Source organism: Homalodisca vitripennis, unplaced genomic scaffold, assembly GCF_021130785.1.
Source record: "Homalodisca vitripennis isolate AUS2020 unplaced genomic scaffold, UT_GWSS_2.1 ScUCBcl_139;HRSCAF=1356, whole genome shotgun sequence".
In the NCBI taxonomy this organism is placed as follows: Eukaryota; Metazoa; Arthropoda; class Insecta; order Hemiptera; family Cicadellidae; genus Homalodisca; species Homalodisca vitripennis.
The window spans coordinates 98,410-104,973 of NW_025776266.1; positions in this window are offsets into that span (position 1 = coordinate 98,410).

A 6,564-nucleotide genomic window follows, 5' to 3' on the forward strand; every position below is an offset into this window, starting at 1 on the left:
ATAATTTGTTTCAATCGACTTTTGAGCTGATTTAATGTCCATTGTTAAGGTTTGAAGATCCGTTTTGTGGTTAAGTAATGGAAATAAAAGTATTTTTTGGTACTTTACAGGATTGCATAGAGGTATACAGTCCATCACTGGAGTATTATTGTATTTGTTCGTTTTCTGTATTTATTATACTTTTAACATTTTCCAATTTTATGACATGTAAGTGAACAGTGGAAAATTACAGGAATTGTGGTCTAATGAATAACAAAATGAAGGTTCTAAACCACAGTAAAACAAAGAACATAATACTAATACAAAGTATGAAATATAAATCAATGGATTCATATATAAATAATAATACCATCACGGCCTTATAACTAATAACCTTATGCTATTATATTCAAGTATCTATTCGTTCCTCGCATTCAACATCAAAAGAATATTACGCATTCAAATACGCAATATTGTTTCCTAAATATAATAAATAGAAATGTCACTATTTTCCTATTTATAGAAGCACTCAGTAAAACTTGTTCGATTTGAGACTGACAGAGAGTATCAAATACCAGAAGTAATTGTTAATAATCGACGCCTAGCAATATAAAACAATATAAAATCACTGTTAACACAAACCAATAGTAAAAGTAATTAAAAATACTGTGAAGATTTAAATGACCATTCTACAGGTTTTAGTTATTTAAGATTCCAATGGAGCATATTGAATGTTTTTTATGGTTATATATTATTTACATTAGCAATGTTCTTGAGGGGGAACTTTACGATTATGTTTTATATGTGTCAGTAAAAAAAAATTAAATAATATATCAGTCTAAGGACTTTACATTAATTTTTTGAAGCATATAATAAACAACCTAGCATTATTATTGTTTTAAATTTTATACCTTGTATATTTCTGTTAAAATGTTATATATATCCAAACATTTAACGTTTTAATAAATGGTAATGAGGGCTCCTTTACAAAGCTAGTAAATGGTACTCGAAGAAATTCTTCATTTATACATATTAATAAACTAAATTTACAGCAGGAAAGTAATTTCTAAATGTCTTTAATACTCCTACATTAGTTTACAGCACTCGAGGAATGCTTACACGGAAATATCGCAGGTTATAATTAAAATCTTAATTATATCATAAAAAGTATATTACTTCCTAATATCATAAACTGTGACAGTTTATAACTTTTTCAATCTTGTTACATCTACATCGACAAGTTAAATGAATCACTTATTAAACGCATCATACCATTACTCATAATATTTTCAGATGTAGCTCCCGTAATACTAAAAGTTCACTCACGGGTTCACAACTGTTATGAGTATAGTTCGACCTCATCCACAAGGTAATATGGCTAGAGTGCGTTATTACCTTCACTTACCTGTTACGCTACTTCAATAGGATCTTGTTTCTACGTCCTTTGTAAATAATACTTCTATATTATTCTGTACTATTCTCTTTTGATAATATTGTAGTATTTATAACCTTGAACATTTCTTGAGTCTTCTTGATTTTCACTCGTACAATTACTGGTAAGCGTCTTCGGCTTCTACGACAGTGCGATATCAATGTACCGTAGTAAGTGACTCAAGTCAGACTGGCTGGCTGGCTCCAGATCTTGGTAATACAGTAAGGCTTCTAGTAATAGGTAGTGAAATATTTTGGAGGATGTCAAGGACAGATAATCATGAAGATGTTGTCAATTTCCTCATCGACTATCTGGGTACTGGGACCGAGACCTATCTTGTAAATTGATAGAGATCGTACAAAGGAAGGAAAATTTGTCAACCAAGAGCCATGGACTGGGTCTTTGGCAGCAAGCATTCCAAGATCAAACCATAGGCTGACGCATGCAAGAAGTAAATCAGTGACTTCTATCCAAGGACTTCATGCAAATACTCGATGGCGCAGCGCCAAATATTATCCCGACATATATGCGACATTGTCAATTATAAAGACTCTTCAATCTTGTAATGTACAGCTGAGCAACTTATAAATATAAATACGTTATATTACAAATCATTTCAAATCAAAATAATTTCTTTTCAGGTTATAAGGGGCCTTATATTAAATCTTAGTTTTTATCTAAAAAATACATATTTTGAGTTTTTTTTTTCATAAAATATGTATTTTTCTTTTAGATTTCATAAGGCCTATTGTGTTTGCTTAATAAATTTTTTTAATACTATTTATAGCCGATTTTATTACTTTAAATTACATATAAGCCTAAATTTCTTATTATTACATTTACATTTACATTTACAATATGACAAAGCAAAGATCATGTAGTGAACAGCAACTAATATATCAATATTGTACTGAAGAAGATAATTTCACCGTTGTCTGGAATGAAAATCTAAATTACAACAGCATACTATTTAATGCCAATGAAATTCACATCACGAGTTTTTTTGGATACTTCCTCAATTATTTGTAGACTTTCTCTTCTTTTACCTCCATATACTGCATAATCTTTCCATTTCGAGAAGAGAAAATAGGTCTTGAAATTCTAAGTTGACTTTTAATGTGAGAGATCAGTTTACCATTTCTTTCTTTGAATAGTAGTTTTTAGTATTTGACAGACACTTTTTAATGTTTTACTGTAGCAGAGAAATTTAGATTTTTTTTTAAAGAATGACTTCAGTAAATTTTATCAGAGTGTGAAATAATTTATGATGTGAATATGTCACTTATCTTTCCATTGTTTTTCTTTAAGTAAAGTTGAGAGAAAACAACATCAGTTACTGCCTACTTACTGATAAGGAGAAAATTCATGAACTTACAATTTTAGCTTAAATTACTAATAGCTTTGCTATACGTTGATGTATATATATAAAGCAGTAGACATATTTTGTATGCAGAAGATTTAAAAATCAAAACCTTAGGAAAAACTTATTTATGTTATGTAAGTGAAACTATTAAGTTCCCAACCTTATTTAAAATAAATAGGACTAAAGTCAAATTCCTATCTTATTCAAACATACACAAGAGAAATAAATGTATTGACAATTTAAACAGTGCATTTGTAGTTTATTTTAAGATAAGTATTATGTTGCAAGATACTCTTAGCCTTTTTATTTTACCAAATAAAATGGAACATGGTAGAACTAAAGTACTCTTAATAATAATAATAAATATTTTATTGCAATTGACATTTACAATTAAATGTATGCAACCGTCACTTGATTTTTTTTAACTATAATTTTCCATTCAAACTTACATCGAGGTCCTATTCAAACTTACAATGTTTTCATTCACTCTCTCTCATTCATTCGAATTATTCCACTCTCATCCGGTGGTCAGTGTGTTTGTAGCGCGTTCTCCCAGTCATGTGTCATAAACTCGTCTGTGTTGTAAAAGGCTTCTGCGATCAATATTTTTTTGAGATGAGCTTTAAATGCCTTGAGCATTGGGACACCTTTAATTGAATTTGGTAGCCTGTTGACTAGATGAAACTCCTACCTGTGAAAAATGGTGCAGAATTATTTTAACGAGTCTATATAGCTACATGTACTTTACATGTATATATAGCTTAGGAAGGAGACTGTCTTGTTTCTGTATATTTTCTTTCTTGTACGAACCCCTCACCAGGACACTATGATATTAAAAATCTCTTAACCTATAGATAGTTCGAATTGGTCAATTAATTCTTCGTACAGCTTAAAGGTACTGTTATAACCTTTGAAATAAAGTTTAGGATGTGAAAACGACATAGTGTAGTCTTTCACTTTCACCTAAGAAAATAATAATCACTTCCATTATTCTATACAATCTCAATTTTTTTGGTTCCTAAGTGTAAAAGGAATAACATGGTGTATACTTAGTAACATTTAAGTTAGTGCACAGAGTTCACACCTCATATAGTTCAGTAGTGTAAGTACACAGAGATCACACCTCATATAGTTCAGTAGTGTTAGTACACAGAGATCACACCTCATATACTTCAGTAGTGTTAGTACACAGAGATCACACCTCATATAGTTCAGTAGTGTTAGTACACAGAGATAACACCTCATATAGTTCAGTAGTGTTAGTACACAGAGATCACACCTCATATAGTTCAGTAGTGTTTAATGAGCAGAATAAGTACGCTAACATTAAAATTTGTCCACAGAGTTCACACCTCATATATTCAGTAGTGTTTAATGAGCGGAATAAGTACGCTAACATTAAAATTAGTACACATAGTTCACACCTCATATAGTTCAGTAGTGTTTAATGAGAGGAATAAGTACGCTAACATTAAATTAGTACACAGAGTTCACACCTCATATAGTTCAGTAGTGTTTATCGAGCAGAATAAGTACGCTACATTTGTTTTATATATGACTTATTAAGCTGAAGTCAGTGAAGGCATACACGTGAATGCCATTTTGTTCCATCTAATCTCTAACCACAGAGATTTTTGCAACAATATCCCAATCAACATAAAAATTATATACTTTATATACTTTAAAGTGTACACAAAAACAGAAACAAAAATTCAGTGCTCATGTTTAATTTTCGAGTTCACAGAACCCTTCATCGGAACCACATTGCATTAAAACATATAACGGAACTCAAACTAAGAACAAAAGACATACCCAAAATAAAATCTTAAAAAATAAATACCATAAACAACAAGATTCCAATCAGCTGTGTGTAGAATATTTGTAAATGTTTACATAGAACTAAAAATTATTTTGTTATAAAAAGGAAAAGAGATTCATCTTAGGTTTAACCCATTTGGTTGCCTTGATTTTAAAATTAATTGATGTGCGAATTAAAAATTTCTAAAATTTATCAGATTGGTATTTTGATTAGGGTTTGGCTCTAAATGGTAAGTTCCTTTTAGGCTGTAGCAATTTTCAAATTTAATTTGATTGTGTTGAATCGCATGAGCAGATAATTGTCTCTCATAATTTTGATGACCTAGATCAAATCGATGATTGGTCATTCTCACTCTTAATGGAGTGATGGTTTTTCCAATATAGTCTGTGGGACAGAATTTACAGGTTAGTTGATAATATATATATATATATATATATGTATATATATTGGACTTCTTGGTAAATAACTTCCTTTAATATCTTGGTATTTGCCGTTTTCAAAAAGGTATAATAAAAAAAACATATCAAAAAATTTTACATAAGTAAATAATATATATATTAAATCTGAGTTAAATGGTAAATATATCTATCAATGCGTTAAAAATAAAGAGAAACTTTCAAATTTGTAATACTACTATCTACCACTGACAGTGTATAGGGTTAAGAAGTTATAACGAGTTTCTTCTTAAACGTAAAAGGTACATGGTAAACTTGAAATGTGATGCATTCAATTAATTGGGAAGTCTAAGAGAGTGCAAAGATACGCGTTACACGATCATTTTATTTTGGCTCATTTAAATACATTTTTGTTATAACAACAATAAAGATGTTCCATGTTTTATTTACGTAGACAGTAACGTAAAGGTTTTCAGGATCATCTTAACAATTATTTTTTGTTATTTTTCCTAAAGGAATTACCGTATTTTGTAACTAAAAACTCTTTGTTTTAGTTATAGTGTGTGAATAAATAAGAGATAATAATGATTAAAACTGTTTGTAAAAGTTATAAGTGAGTCCTTGTTACCACTTATAACTACTAGTACACAACTTATTATAGTTGATATGATAATCCACCGTCAGTTTTCACCACTATTAATTACACATTCAAGCTACAATGAAACCTTTATACAGCGAACTTCAGCAATGAAAGGCAGGACGTTAGAATGTGGAAAATTTTTATGCAAGAAATTTTCTTTTTAATATGTATAGCCAATAGTACAGATTGTATATACAGCAACCAACCATATTAGCTTTTCTACAGTTTATATTGGACCGTTGAGTAGGTGAGAAGTGTTAAATATTAAGCTTAGACTTTTCGTGGTATCCGTTCAAGATAATGTTTGTGTGCATTTAATTTTGAAAGTTAGCTGAGTTTACTGAAGCAATATTATACGAATTTTTAGTCCTGCCTTATTGATCCTTCTGGATTAAACTTTTACCACAATGCTCCTGAAGTTACGTAACTTCTAGCAAATAGTTAAGGAATAAGTTGTGTGATTTTTAATTTCTAGTTGGGACTTTTGTCATTTAAGATGTTCTTTTCAAAACCAACATCTTCTCATCCATTTTTTATTTAGGGAATTGTTTTAATTAGTTTATGTTTTATTACTTGATAAATCTTCAAACATATCATTGTAATTCCATACGTAAATCTATCTGTGCCGAACTGTTAACCAAACAACTAGAAATAGTAAAGTATTTATGCTACAGTTACATTTATAGGAAGGAAGTGTATAATTCAGTGGAGGAACTACTTGCAAGCGGATATATAGTTTGAGAAGTTAGTGACCGTTGGAGTAATGAAATTATAGGTGCTGAGTAAGCCAGTAGTATATCTCCAGTTCTGTTAAGTTAGCTCACGGTATTTATTAGATTTATAGTATATCGTCATTCATCGTTTGTTTTTATACTTCTTTCTCTAAATCATTAATCCAATAGTTAATTAATTGGATCTCCCTCGAGTTATTCTTTC